The sequence below is a fragment of the Haemaphysalis longicornis genome, unplaced genomic scaffold (genome assembly GCF_048455015.1).
Source record: "Haemaphysalis longicornis isolate Haplotype H1 unplaced genomic scaffold, Haemaphysalis longicornis Haplotype H1 scaffold_7, whole genome shotgun sequence".
Lineage (NCBI taxonomy): Eukaryota > Metazoa > Arthropoda > Arachnida > Ixodida > Ixodidae > Haemaphysalis > Haemaphysalis longicornis.
In genome coordinates, this window is record NW_027526422.1 from 163,819,970 (window position 1) to 163,834,867 (window position 14,898).

The window sequence follows — 14,898 nt, forward strand, 5'->3', positions numbered from 1 at the left end:
GCGCTTAAAATTAGGACACATTCTTTTTACAGCAATAAGAATGGTGGGGTAAACAGCGGAAGGTACGAAATTACATGTAAACCCAGCAGTACTGATTCCTACTGCTGTTGGTACCGCGCGCACCATGCATGTTTTAGCTGCAGAGCACTGTGGCTATTTGGGGTTGTCTCAGATGACACTCGCCGAGTGGCGTAAGCAACTGTGTCTTACGTGACCGTATTTGTCGAGTGAACACCATGTTTCATGAAACGATTATGTTCTACCTTAACAAAAACAAGGCAGGTACAAATACGGTCAAAATAAAGCAAAGGCACAAAACGGCAACCGTTTTGTTCCTTCTGCCTAGATGGTAGTGGTATCTAGGTTGACTAACGGGAAGCAAAAAAACAGTAACTTGAAGACCAATGCACGTGATGTCATTACAGATGTCATGAAAACGCATGATTTGCAGGGAGAATAAAAATTTTCACCTAAATTGGCTAACTTCTCTGTGAATAAATCATTGTTTGCTTACGGACAAGCACTGGGGCCACGGTAAAACATAAAATCTTTCAAATAAACAAAAACTATTATTTTTCAGCATGGCCCCTTCATGTCCTTTTATAAGGAAGATGTTGAAACGCGCTGAGCTTGGGACCCCTTGACAACCTACACGGAGCTCTGGTACGGGCAACTACACATTTGAAGGCGAGAATGGAACAAGGTATTCGTCAAGGGCAGGTGGGCCCAAATTAAAGTACATGCTAACTTGGCTGTCGTACAAGCATGTATGTGCATTTTCCAGGGGCGTGGCGACCTTGTACAAGCGCCCCACATTTTGCCTGCTCATTTTTTGATTCTTGTGAAAATCAACAAATGCAAACTCTGCTGCCACCTTCCCAAATCCCCATTTCACCGCCAGGCGCACAGCACTCATGCTCCTATTAAACCAGGCTTCATGGGGCTCCAGCCTGGCACCTCCAAAGGGCTTGTACAGCAGCTGTCGGAGAGGTTATGCGGGATCCCCATAAATGACATATGGGTGACCCATCGTCACCTGTTCCAGTTTATCATAGAGGCGGGTCTCCCTAAAGATTCCTGAAATACAGAAGCAACTCACACAAAGGCGAGTAACACAAACGCAAGCACAATGCAAAATCGTGTTAAGATGTAGTTTGGTCGGCTTGTACCTGTCCTGAATGGCTTTATGAACGGTGCGTATTAACGTTTGTATCTAAAATGCTTTTCTTGTCACAACTTGCATCTTAAGGTACCTAACACACGGGCTCAGACAAAATGTGGAGCTGTTTTTTTTTTTTGCCTTTACCAATAAACTTGGTCGAAGCCTGCTTTCTGTTTTTCATGAACTAGTGCATGTGCAGTGTATTGGCCCGAAATGAACAGCTCTTATATTTTTTCACTACCTGAATGGCGTAGCTGCTCACTGCCAGACTTCACGAAGTAGTACTTATCATTCGTTGATGCACCTTTCGGCTACTGACAAGCCTTCCCGACTTCAAGCCTGCCACGCAGGAATTTTTTTCCTTAGCAAAAGCTGCAATAAGGAGGGGTAGCTTTAATCTTAAAAGTAAACTAAAATGGAGCGTCGAGCTAGTTGGTGAACATGCATCGTTGAAAATTAAGTACGTGCTTAATTTTCAACGATGCATGTACACCAAGTAGCAAACATTGCTTAGCCCCCCCCCCCATCTGCTTGCCAGCTAGTGGAAACAGCAGTACTGTGCAAATTGGGAGGAGGAAATACTGATTTTGTACGGTTGAAAATATGTATCTTGTAGGTGTATTGGAGATAAGTGAGTTACTAAAGGCTAGTAAGATGAACAAAGTTAGTTTGTTTTCATGGTCCCTGTAACGAAAGTCCCAACCATGCTCACCCACGTCATGTCACCGCCCCCTGACGGGTCCATCCAGTTGACAAATTATGCCGTTCGGGCACATCACTACCTGGTACTTGTGCACATGGCACCTCTTCTGGCCTAAAAAGCGTTCTTGTTGCTCCTCCGTTGGCCCACAAATTCGGTGGGCTGTTCCCTCGACAAATCCCCAGCAGTTCTTGAGGGGGGCACCTTTGGCATGCCCAGCCTGGAAATAGCAATGATAGCGATTGTCTGAGGCGCCCCATTTTCAATCACAATAATTCTTGCATCTGCTCGCCTGGGTGTGGATCCGCAACTTGCCAGTTCATTTTAAGCAGAATAAGCCATGAGCACGCTTGCAGTAATTTCATCTAAAATGCATGCATATCGGCTGGCAAAGCGTGGCACTTTGGTAAAAGCACTTGGTACTTTGGTAAAGTTACTCTGTTGTAATGGGGGTTTACTCTAGCTTCTGTTGTCTCAAAGGCTTTCCTACGCAGGAGCCTGAGAAAACTCTAACAGATTTCACAAAATTTAGTGCATAAATTTGTTAGATCAGTATTTTGTGTGATCTACCAACAAGCATTGCGTGAAGTGAAATTAGACAAGATGGTAAACTATCTGTGCCATATGCTTTTGAAAGTAATACAAGACGACAAATCATGCTTAGTTTAGAACAGCAATTAGGCTGGCACACGCTACAGCCAAGAAAAAAAAATTATGGAGAATACTGTTCGACAATATTTACTTACAAATTATGCTACGTCGTGACAAATATTTGTTTTGTCACATTACATGCCACTGTGACCCGACCACAATCACAAAGTGCATGGATATAGCTCCACTGATTTGCTAGAGTTATCTTTTATCGCAAGACGTCCAGAATAGAACGGTCAAGCTTCTTCTTTGGCTTTTGGGGTTCGTGAAGACATTGTAAAAACTGTCCAGGTGGAGATTGAAAAGTGCTGTCTAGTTTGTGCGGGCACTATATTTTTTTTATGCACCTCTCTACTGTAATGCCACAGACAGTGATGTAATTGTAATGCACGTTTCTCTTTGCACTCCTTGTTTTTTTTATATGCGCTCCTCTTTTATATGCAATATATATATTCTTACCTCAGAAAATCTCTCCACGCTGTCAAAAAGCAACCACGTGTGTGTAGTCAGGTCGTAAAGCAGGTGCCCGAAGTGGTATTCCACGTGTGCCAGAACTTGGTTCACCACACTCGAAATGACAGAAAGATGCCGGTTAAACATCATCTCCAGGTCGGCCAGTCGGTTCGGGTAGGCAAGACGTCTCAATGTCATACACAACGCCTCGCGTCCTGGCACCAGCACACGCTGCGCGCTCAAGACCTTGTCAGGCATCATGAGGCAGGAATATAAATACTCAAAGTCCACTTTCTTAAACCTGAACATGCGTTCAAATTCGGGGCTGTCTAGCCTTGCTACGTTGAGCAGTCTACGTGCTGCTAGATTGCGGCGCGGCTCCGGTTCCAGTTCCCACAAGTACGCATCCTCGATATGGCGCCAAGATACGCACCGCATCAACAGCGGATCTGAAAGGACGCTGCTGTATTGAACCATAGCAGAAGGTGAACTCTAAACTGGAGCACAGCAGCTTAGCTAAAACACTCTGCTACAAGGCACTGCCATGACGTACTCGACGGCAGGAGATTGGCTTGGCTTGTGATAGGCTAGTCTGGCCTAATCAGGAAACCGCCAACGGCTTCCTGGGCCTCAATTCACTATAAATAATGACGGAAAAAGCAAGCACTGCGAGAAATAAATGCTATTGATGAAATTCAACATATATTCGACAAAAAAATGCTGCTATCATCATCATTTTGTGTATGTTACGTTAAACTTTCCGCACGCTAACCAGCGAAAAACAGTACGCTAAAATGCGTCTTACCGTTTTCACTGGTAAACGGAAACTCCCGCTCCCGGTAACACGGTAAACGGTAACGCAAACACGGTAACGATATGTTAAAACTGCCTAATATGTGAGTATGCGTATGGAGGGCGGTAGAGGTGGGTCACAGTCAAAGGCGATGGCTGACACTACTTTGTTAATAGCGTACAGCTCTGCAAAAATACGGAAGACCTGTCGCCAACTATACGGGCGGCGTCTTTCGGAACAAACGAGTTTTTTGAAACGTCACAATGACATAGCGGGGCTTTTGGAGCATTTTTTTCGCGTAAAATAATTCTGAATTTACACGCTTGAGATTCTCGCGCGCTGAACTTTGGATGAGTCGATTAAACACCATGCCTTTGTTCCCTGTCGCTCACCTTGTCCTGCAGGTGTAAGGAGCACTGCGCAGCAGAAATAGACTGACAGACGGTAATACGCTTGTCAAAACTGCGGAAGGGCGAAAACGAAAGGATTTTAACTGGCGAGCACGGGTCCGCTACGGGCTATTCTAATTCGGAGGCTTAATCACGAAAAAACGTTGCGTCGCAACAGTGTTGTCTAAGGAATTTCAAACGCAATCTCTGAGCCGAGTATGTTACAGCATTCAGAATGTAAATTTACGGGTATATATCTGAACAACGCTACCAAAACCCAATATTGCTCAGGACAGGGTTTAATGCTGTTAATGTAGAGATGCAATCACCGGCAAAAGTGCGAGCGACTCGAAGGGGCTCTAAAAGTTGAAAGATCCTACATTTTACCCATCCCCTGGCACCCTATACCACCTGGTATGGGAATGCCACCAATCCCCGTCTTTATCTCCAATCCCCAACCCTACTTACGAGCAGTGGGCGGACCGGCTGACCAGCTCGGACCTTGCGGCGCAACATGAAGTCGTCGCTAGAGCCCGGGCAGCCAGCCAGGACCAGGGCATCCCGGACTAAGGTTGCCCCCCACAGGGCTGGTGCCCCTGCCATCTAGCACCAAATTTGCTCGTTTTTATTAAACGTTTATTTCTCTCTCTCTCCTACATTTTATTAGTGCTCCGGGATAATTACTGAAAATATTATAGGGGTAACCGCAAGACGCGATGAGAACACCCACTGTTCTTGACTGCTCTCTAAAGATTGCTTGGTCGTACTAGTAATACGATGATGTAAAGGATTCGTAAGGTTTTGGCAAACTCGAGCTACGTTACCCTTAGTTAACAAGTTGTGCTGCATTTTGGATTGTCATGTGCACACGCACTTCCTACAGTAAATTATAAATTGTGGAAGACCGACCATTTCCACAAATAAAAACAACATGTACAAAGCGAGGTTCATATGACAAAAAAGAACGGTTATTTATTCATTCACATATAATTTTGCAGGATCTGTGCCTTTTTACAAACAGCTTCATTACGGAGTTCAGTTCCTCCAGCGACTTCTGACGACAGAAAGAGGAAAGAATCTTCGAAGGGTTCTGAAAGCCCCTGCATACACATGCCTGAAGGAACTCTCGATTGTAATAAATAAAGGAAGAGCAACAAACTCGATTCTTTTTCTCTGTAAGGTGTATCTTTTAGGGGCGAAGCTCCTTTTTCTCGGGCCCTGTCCCATCCCTTGTTGCTGCTCTACGCGGCACCACGATGACCATTGTGGCGGGATCCCCCTAGGGATTGGCCAACCAAAGATTGACCGAAGAGGTCAAAACGTTCAGCGCATTGGTTGCTACTCAACAAGGAGGAGTGGAAGAAGAGGTTGTCGTTCGTCGCGTGTTTGCGTGCGGGCGTGTGTGTTTGCGTGTGTGCACGCGCGCATGTGTGTGCGTGTATGTGTGTGTGCGTGCATGCGTTCGCGCACGCCGTGCATGTATGGGCGTATTTGTCTGTATGAGAGACGGAACTATTTTTACATTGTGGCGAGGTGGAGACGGCAGGCGATCTGTATTTACACTATGTTAACCGGCTGCGGAGCAGCCGGAACAAGGCGAGGACGATTTGTTTCCGAGGCCACTTGGAACCGTCTTCTTCCCACATCGCATGTCATCATGCGACCCAGTTACCCGACAGGAACCGGCGCAAAGAACGCCGGCACGGCGCCTGTTCAAGTGCGTTTGGAGGCGTGTTGTTGCCAAGATTGGGTCAACACGCGTGCGCAATGTCGCTGGCGGGGAGAGCCGTGGATGTGTTACCCAAATTTGTGACATGAGTCACCTGGCGCAGCACACAATAAGAAGTGGCATGGAGGAGCACCAGTAAATTTGGCCGACAAACCAACGCATCCATTTTGGAGACGGGCGCAAGATCTAGAGGTTGGTGACGGTCATCGTGGCAAATTTTGTTGTGAGCTTGAGGGGCATTGATCCACATACGGGCAAGTTGGCTTGCGTAGTCAGCGCCTGCAATAGCTTTGTCAGCACATTCCGTGGACGCTTTCGAATGATGTGCGTCGAGAGGAGAACTTCGTACTGTAGAAAAGGTCCTCGACGAATCGCTAGTACCTTTGAATGGCCCCTAATAGGCATGGGCTGTGGGTCCGAGTGTTGAGGAGGGACTAGTGGTGCCAAGGCTTCTTAGATTTCATTTGTCTGTGAAGGTATATTCTCAGCAAGCAGCTCCTGTGTGAGCTGTAACAACGTTGCAGGGGCCGTACAATTGCCATATTGGCATAATCGGTAGCCGTAACTGAAGTGAGAGATCAGGCCTGAAAAAAAATCAGATACTCTTAGATTAGAACAAACACCCAGAGTCCCCATTACCTTCCCTTTTCCATAGCCCATTCTCTTCTCGGTCTTCCGTTTAACCCAACCCTTTCTCTTACATCTTAGAGGAGATCAGGAGGGTCGCTTCCACGTCCACAATCGGGTAGTCACAATTCGACTTGCCATTTCGTCTACTCCTTTGGTTTACCACTCCATAGTAAGCTCTTATACTTGCGTGGTACCGCGAACCGATTGCCTAGTTTACTCCATGTAGGATGGGGTTGCGGCCATAGAAAAGGTAAAATTCGGCCTGGGACATTGTTTCGGAAGCAGTTATAGCGATTGTCACAAATTGCGGAATAGCGTACAAGTCTAGGTAGATGGGAGAAACTTGCACTGAGAACATACCGGTCACCGTTCATTTAAGTCTCTCCGTAAGCCCATTCAGTTACCGATGATAAGACGTTGTGAAGTGGAGCTTCTTTGAACAAGGATGAAAGATGTCAATGACACTACCCAAGAAACGAGGGTCCCATGGTGAAGGTTTGTATCACGTAGGAGGGAGCCAGCGGGGTCAGTTGTGCATCTTGTTTGTGGGGACGCGCGGGATTGCGTGGCAAGTCGCATAGCCGTTGGTGATGGCGACCCATTTGTTGCCAGATCTGAACGTCTCAAATGGTCCGAGTAGATCCAACACAAGGAGGTAGATTACTTTTATAGATAAGCTGACTCCTTTCAGTTAGACAGGAGCAGGTAAACTGGCTTCTTGGTACGTTAACAGGAATCACAGGCAGACGTGGTCATACATACGGGCTCGGCCGAGGCGACCGGCAGTTGGTGATTATGCGACGTTGGAGAACATGGGTGCGCAGGTGCTTTGCCATGATAACCAGAAGCCCCTTGCCGTCAGGATAAAGTTGTTGGCAGTACAAAAAGAAAATCCCGGGACATCTCCCTTAAAGTGAAACCAGGGGAGAAGCGAAGCATGCACGGTATCCGTGTATTCAAGCATAGCAAGTCGCTCTCTTACCACACGGCGCGCGCTGGTTGGGGGCCGGAGGAGCGTCGGTGGGAGGAACATTCGCGCGCTTGCTTATGTGGTTGCGCCTTCTCTTACGTTGAACCGGCTTTAAGCAATTTGCATGCCCCATCTGCCCCAGATTTGGGTAGGGGCAGGGGTCAACACGAGCGCAGTGCAATGCCAGCGACTCGCCTTGGGGGTTCGCCTTCGGTGATGATCGTGGCCCGGCACCTGGTAAGCATTTCTATTCTCGCTTCGACCGACCGTTCGACTCAATCAGGCTTAGCGTCGACAGCCGGTGGGGATTTGCTGGGTAACACAAATTGTAACACAAATTGTAGTACGTCCATAAAATAGCTTCTACGTGGGCTTTAGATTTGGTGAAGAGGACACGGAGCGTGCTACAAATCTTTAAATCATGTTAGTTTATATTGGACACCTTTATTTATTATACGCTTTTCTTTTATTACGCGTTAGGATTACCACGAGGCATTAGAAAACTAGTGTCCTGGTGTTTTAGTACGGGCAATACATGGGACGACGACGACAGGAGAATCCGATAGCTCAAGCTCATAAGGTGCTTCACCCCAGAAACCCTCCTGAAGAGGGATTTAGGTAACCGAAGGATCATTGGAGCCGGACTCAATACTGTTCATGATGGTGTCTGATGTTCATGGCATAAATTCTGATGGTGGGAGACAGGATACAAGCAATTATCGACATCATGGCAGGTCGCAATGTGGCCTTCCGCAGGATAACAGAACAGGCGGTGGGCATCATGGTTCGGGCAGCCAGATGTCTACGCAATCGCGAATGTGTAGTCTTGTAGTGAGCACGCCTACGTGTCAGGTCGTTTATAGTAGACAGCCAGCAGAGGCCTGGATGGTCGGTAACAGCTACAAAATGGTTTATTGAACGGTTAGGACGCAATTTGGCTACAGTAAAAGGAAGGATTCACGCTCAGTAATCTCCAAAATCTGCTCAGCAGGAGAAAAAACATGGCTTGCCTACGCAGTTAATTTGTCGTGAGTGCCTTCACTAAGAGGTCACACAGCGCCAATTCAGTGACAACTAGCAGCCATGGGTATTGATGTAGAGGCTGTTAAGCCGGATAAACGCTCTCGCGTGGTTTGTGCAAGAGTTTCTTTAATTTCGCGCTTTGCTAACGTTACTACGAAAAGTGAAGACTTTTTCCAGCTCTTTAAGCGGACCGGCCATGTCGGCAAATGCTTTCACAAAGTGAGCGAAGTAGAAACATAGGTCAATGAGGCTTAGGACTTTCTTTTGGGAGCATGGCACAGAAAAGTGTGTGACAATTCGAATTTCCAGTTAAACGCCGTTGGCATCGCTACGAAACCCCAGTATGGGGGTTTGACAGCGGCAAATGTCGCATGTCAATGAATTCAGCTTCCGGCCGACTCTAGCAAAAACAGCAACTACCAATGAAAGACGCTGGTGGTGATTCTCGAAGACAGAATAGAAAAAAATTACGCCGGCCACCAAATCAAGTCAAGTGGATCATTTGATTCCGTGCAGCAGGAAATAAATCGTACCCTCAAACCTGTGCGGAGCACTACACAACCCAAATGACATCACTTTAAATTGGGAAAAGCATCCGCTGTTAGACAAGCTGTTTTCTTCCTGTCCGTGTTGTTAACATCAATCTCGGAATATCATCAGCGCAGGAAAATCCAAGAAAAAAATTTCACAGCATATTCACGGGGTGAATGATGATGAGTGGGCGAAGCTCCTGAGGGGAAATCATCGGTAAAACCGTGACTCTTCAGTGAAAGTTCGCCCACTACATCTGTGTCCGAACGTAACGTCTAAAAAGTCTCGCTTAAACCGCGCGTCGGCACCTTGGGGCTGAGCTCGCCTGATGCGTTTTGCAGACGCCTCACGAGCTCTCACTGCATCGGGGTCTGCCTGGCTATACGCGCTCTTTCTCGCAGCTTCCCGTTCTCTGACGTTTTCGAGATCCTCTTCGCGCCGCAGCCGTGCCGCTTCGCGTACGGCAGGGTCCTCGCGCCGTTGCCGTGACGCTTGGGCCTCTCGTTTTCGAACGCTGGGATCTTGGCGGCGTCGTCGCGCAGCCAGACGACACGCTTCGGCCTCCCGCTCTCGTACGGCAGGATCTTGGCGGCGGCGTCGCGCAGCTTCACGGAGCGCTTCTGCCTCGCGGGCTCGCACGTCTGCAGCCTTATCCATCGGGCGACTCCGAGCGCGAGCCAACAGCGAACGGATTTTATTACAACGCTTCCCGCCATCTAGTAAACAATCCAAGAACTAAACTAGAGGTAGCCATGCCATCTAGTAAACAATCCAAGCGCATCTTTTCATCATATACAAGTACCGCCATCTAGTAAACAATCCAAGAACTAAACTAGAGGTAGCCCCGCCATCTAGTAAACAATTCAAGAACTAAACTAGAGATGGCTACATACATACGTCGAGGATGGACAGACCCAAGACCTAAGCAGCTTCGCCCCTAATACTGAGCACCTCGGGTACAGCGTGGGGAATCATCAATGCGCGGCCACAGATATACATCTTCTTTGGTGACTAAGCTGAGGTCCCGATAGGTAGAAGGAGATGCTAAGGAAAGGGCAAATTATAAAAGAAGGTTAAGGTGTCGAGGTATATTAGAAGAGGGGAGAGAAAGATCGGTCGCGGTTAATCCAGCGCTACGTCCGCTTCCGCAGTGAAATTATCGAAACGCTAGTTCTTTCTGATGGGAGAAGTGTGGAGAGAGACTCAGGAAAAGCGTAAGGGCGCCCGCCATCCCTAAAAATGCCGACGTGATCCGTGAATTTTACTTCAGATTGAAAAAATTCCCGTGGGACATTGTGGCCTCTGGCTTCCTGTTTTTACGCCTTAGCACGCTCCTATCACCGGCTGCCCGTTTATGCATGAGCAGGTTGTGGGTGGAATTAACTGGTCGTGCATGCACTGCTAGGCTTCATGTCGCTGCCGATAACATCACCGTTGCGATTGGGGGAGATTTAAAGCGTAGAATTCTGACGGCTCATTGCGGTTTATACTCTGTCCTCCATGGTCGAGGGCTTTGGATTCGGATGGATGTTTCACACAGAGTGTAAGATGCTTATGAAACGAAGGGAAACCCACAGCCACGTTTTCGTCCGCTAAAATAGAGCTCTAGTACTTACAAGTTTTATTTCGCTGTGTGACGTACGCATGTTATTTCTTCGGAGGAAAAAAAATGGGAAATGAAGGAGCATCGGGCCGAACAGGAGCTCGAATGAGTGCGAAAGAACCGAAAGACGCTGCCAACGCGGTTGCCGCAGCTAGTTTCGGCTCGTCCAGTAGCTACGATTTCCTGCCTGTTGAACAGCAACTTTTTCGTTCGGAACGCCGATGGGAACCGCTATTTCTTTTTCATCTTGAGGGTCTTTCAGAGCGGCCATTTCTAAAGTACTTTTCACTTAAGCACGTGCACATCACCGGTCGCCCCGTGATGCATGCTCGAGTGGGGAGGGAAGTGAAGGGAGTGGGGGCGTGCACGTGCAGTCTAGGTTTGACACATGTCCATTGTGCTGGCGGGAGTTTTAAACGTAGAAGTCTAGTGGCCCACTGCGGCCTGTCCGGTATTGTCAGTGGTCGAACGGTTTGGGTCGGTTTGTCCAGAAACATTAAGATTCCTACGACACGGGAGCGAAACAGATGTATGGTTCGGGCAGCTGGTCAACCAGCGCCTCGAAGTAAGAGCTCGAAAGTGAAATATCAGGAGGAATGTATATGGAGCATACCATTATCAACCTATTAAATATTATTCTTCGAATTGCTACAGCCTCAAGGACAGTGTTCAAAGTGACAGGGTGGCATGCTAAGGATTTCCGGGCGATTATGGCCACACCCCCAGAAGAGTGTGTGCAGCCATCGCTGTCCTTTCTGCATACCAGGTAACTATTCAAGAAATTTGTGTGTTTAGAATTCAAATGTGTTTCCTGAACACACATTACACTTGGATGATTGGCATTCAGTATTTTGTTTACATTGTCAAGATTTTTAAAGAGGCCTCTGCAGTTTTATTGTACTATGTTTTCTCTTCCCATTATGAAGTGTTCGGAGCTACTGGACTGTGTTGTTTATGTGTCGTCTTTCGGGGCTGTGACTCTCGTCTTTTATGGCTTGTCGGGAGGCTTTGGCGTCTAGACGCGCTGCTTGCGGTGCACCGCAGACAAGAACGAACCGACGACGATTTCATCCTCGGATGTCCTCGGAGCGCCTGAGGGATCAGGCTCCTTGGACCGCAAACCCTTTCGAGCGCGCTTTTCCTTGCCCGCAACCGCCGAGGGCTTCAAAAGCGCCTCAGGTGGCTCTGCCGGTGCGGTGGGGATGGGAGCTGCCGCTGGCTCCCCCATTTCTATCTCCGGGCCCTCGCATGTGGTTTGGGACGGTGAAGAGGAAGTGGAGGATGCAGCATCACTCCCACCAGACGTGATTGCCACCACAGCCGCTGCTGGCTCAGCGAGCTATGCGGAGGCGGGTTGGGCCGCCAGAGGCAACCCAGAGGGGAAAGGAGGGGGGGCGGGCGCGGGAACAAATCGCACTCGCGGTACTGGGTCCACGCTGAAACCAGACGCCACTCCGCCCCCCGGCGAGCTGCGTCGGCGTACCTCGCCAGAGGGAAAGAGGCGAACCTCTTCCGCGCCTCTGGGAAGGTGATGTTTTCTGTTACCTTGAGATTGATTATTTTCTTTTCTATTTGGAACTTTTCGCATTTCCTGGAGAAGGTCGCATGTGGGCCCCTGCAGTTTGCACAAGTGAGGATGTCAGAATTACAGTTTTCGGTGGGGTGGTCCTGCGCGGCGCATTTCGAACACGTTGTTTTGCCGCGGGAAGAGGTTGTACTGTGCCCGAACCGCTGGCACTTGAAAGGAGCCATGAAGAGAAATTGCAAGTTGGTTTTATTCGAAAGATTTCGTGTTTTATAGTGCCCCCAGCGCTTGTCCGGATACAAACGGTGCTTTATTCACTGAGAAATTAAACACTTTAGGTTAAAATTTTGATTTTCCCGCTCAATCGTGCGTTTTCGTGGTCCCAAGTGACATCACGGGAACCGACCGCTCTGCAGCCTAGAGTACCTTCATTCACGCATCCGCCGTACAGGGTAGAGACACGTAACGCTGGCGCCGCCATGTTCGGTTGCTCGCTCGCCGCCGAAGCAAGTCATTGTGTCAAAACCACGCTAAAATTATCGCCGCAACGCGGTTTACTGAAGAAGTTTGAATCATATTGTCTGTTTCGCGTTGCTAGGTCTCGTGGGAAACGAAAAGAATAACGCGTTGAGCCCGTTGGCCCAATTGCGGTGGCACGGGACCGTTCAAAGGTTGTCTCCACCCTGTAGCGGTGTTGGTTTGTTCCCGCGTTTCTTTACGTTCCGTAACCTAGATGGCACCACCATACCGTGGCAAGCGTTTGGTTTGTTTTTGCCCGCATTTAAACCTGGCTTGTTTTTGTTCTGGGAAAAAATATTCGTTCCCTGAAACAGTGCTCGCTCGACAAATGGGGTCACGTAAGACACCGTTGCTTGCGTCAATCGGCCAGTGTCGTCTGAGACAACCCCAAGCCCCATAGTGCTGTGCAGCTAAACCAAAGCAAGCTGTGCGCAGTACGAACAGCAGAACGCATCAGTACTTCTATGTTTACATGTGCTTTCGTAACTTCCACTGTGTGTCCCATCATTCCTATTGCTTTGTAAAGAATGTGCCCTAAATTTAAGCGCAAATCGCTCGTTCGTCTAGTTTGTAAGCTCTACCTAATTTGCGTCTGCTTCTGCCAGCCTCCGCCAATCGCAGAGCTTAGCCCATGTGTCATCACAGGTTCTGTTGCGGGAAATTAGCTGGTGGGTCGCATGCCCATTCCCGTTTTTCCGAATTATGTAGCTTATTTGAGCGAAGTTTACGTTAAAAGTGGTGTCAGTATGATTCTAACGAGACAATCTTTTGAATGAACCAAACTTTTGTTTTCTCTTCATGGCTCCTTGAAGCAACGGCGCGGGTTCGGAATGTAAGGACGAAGGGAGCATCGAATGAAGCCTGCGTTGATATGTTCAGGAAGTGAGGACCGGTTAAAGGTCAGGATAATATGTTTCGTGGGGATTATGTTATCATCCCTGCGTATCGTGATGCGGCGCACAGCTCTGACACCCTGATCCTTTAAACCTTCAAGCAGGTCGGCATCTGTTTCCGTAAGAAGATCTGCCTCAGAAATCACACCCTGGGAGCTGTTGAGGCTCCTGTGGGGTGTGACACTGATGTCCCGATCTTGGATGCGGGTTTGTTCAAGAAGAGTGCGGGCTTGTTGTTCGGAATGGAGTTCTATAAGCATTTCTCCCGTCCTAAACTTTTTAGCTTGATATTTTCCACCTATTGGGTTTTGCAGGAATTTCAAAACCAGGAATACAGACAGGGAAGCTACAGGTCTTGCTGAGTCAGCTGACTCTATCACAAGAAAACGAGCATAGTTATTCACAGTTGTTGGAAGAGGTGGGAATGAAACTTCGGTGCGGCCCCTTTTCAGGGACCGATCACGTTTTGGGGGGGGGGTTGAAAATGTCATATAGCATAGTATAATAGCAGGGAGACGGGGGTACTTTCTCCTTTGACCTTACCCTGGTAGTCAAAGAGGTCCCGGAGCTCCCTGCGTGGTAGACAGGCAGGGAGCCCATCGGCCGGAGCTTGACTAAGGCTCCGACGACCACCGTTTACGACTTCTACCCTTCACCTTTAAACATCTCGCCACGGTTCGACACGGCTTATGTATGGGAGCTCGGGGTCCGCGGTGTCGCTGCTCACCGTCACCATGAATACTCAAGGTGCCCCGTGCGCGGCTATGGTTATCCTTCTTATTATCTCTGCCGCTTGTTGGGATCCGGTGTCAGAAACTGGCCTAAGTAGATTTATTCGTTTACAACTTCCGCTGCCTCGTTACCTATCTCAAACCGCTGTGCTGTCCCGGGGTTGTTGTTCATTACTTTGGTTTTCTGCATATTAATTTTTGCCCCATGGTTCTACTCTGTTTGTTCAGTGAGGATAGCATGCTTTGGTATTTGTCCCACGAATTAGCAAGGAAGCATCAGCAGCAAATCTGAGGTTACTGAGGTATTCTCCATTAGCCCTTACTCCCACCTGTGCCAATTCAATGGTATGAATACTTCTTGTAAACATTCTTTGAATAAAATTGGAGAGAGCGTGTCTTCTTGTCTGACGCGCTTCCTTGTAGGTATCTTACGGCTCTCTTTAGGGAAGATGATAGTAGCTGTGGGCCCATTGTAGATACCCTCTACCATTGTTACATAATGCTCATCTACCCCCTGGTTTCGAAATGCCAGAATGACTGCTGAGATTTCCACCGAGTCAAATGCTTTCTCATAATATATGAAGGAATTCTCTATC

The 14,898-nt window shown here is 48.2% G+C and overlaps 1 pseudogene; it reads right to left on the reverse strand.

Moving 5' to 3' along the window:
- Nucleotides 1-673: 673 nt before the first annotated feature.
- On the reverse strand, nt 674-3,443 carry LOC144146640 (uncharacterized; annotated as a pseudogene).
- Between the last annotated feature and the right edge of the window lie 11,455 nt (nt 3,444-14,898).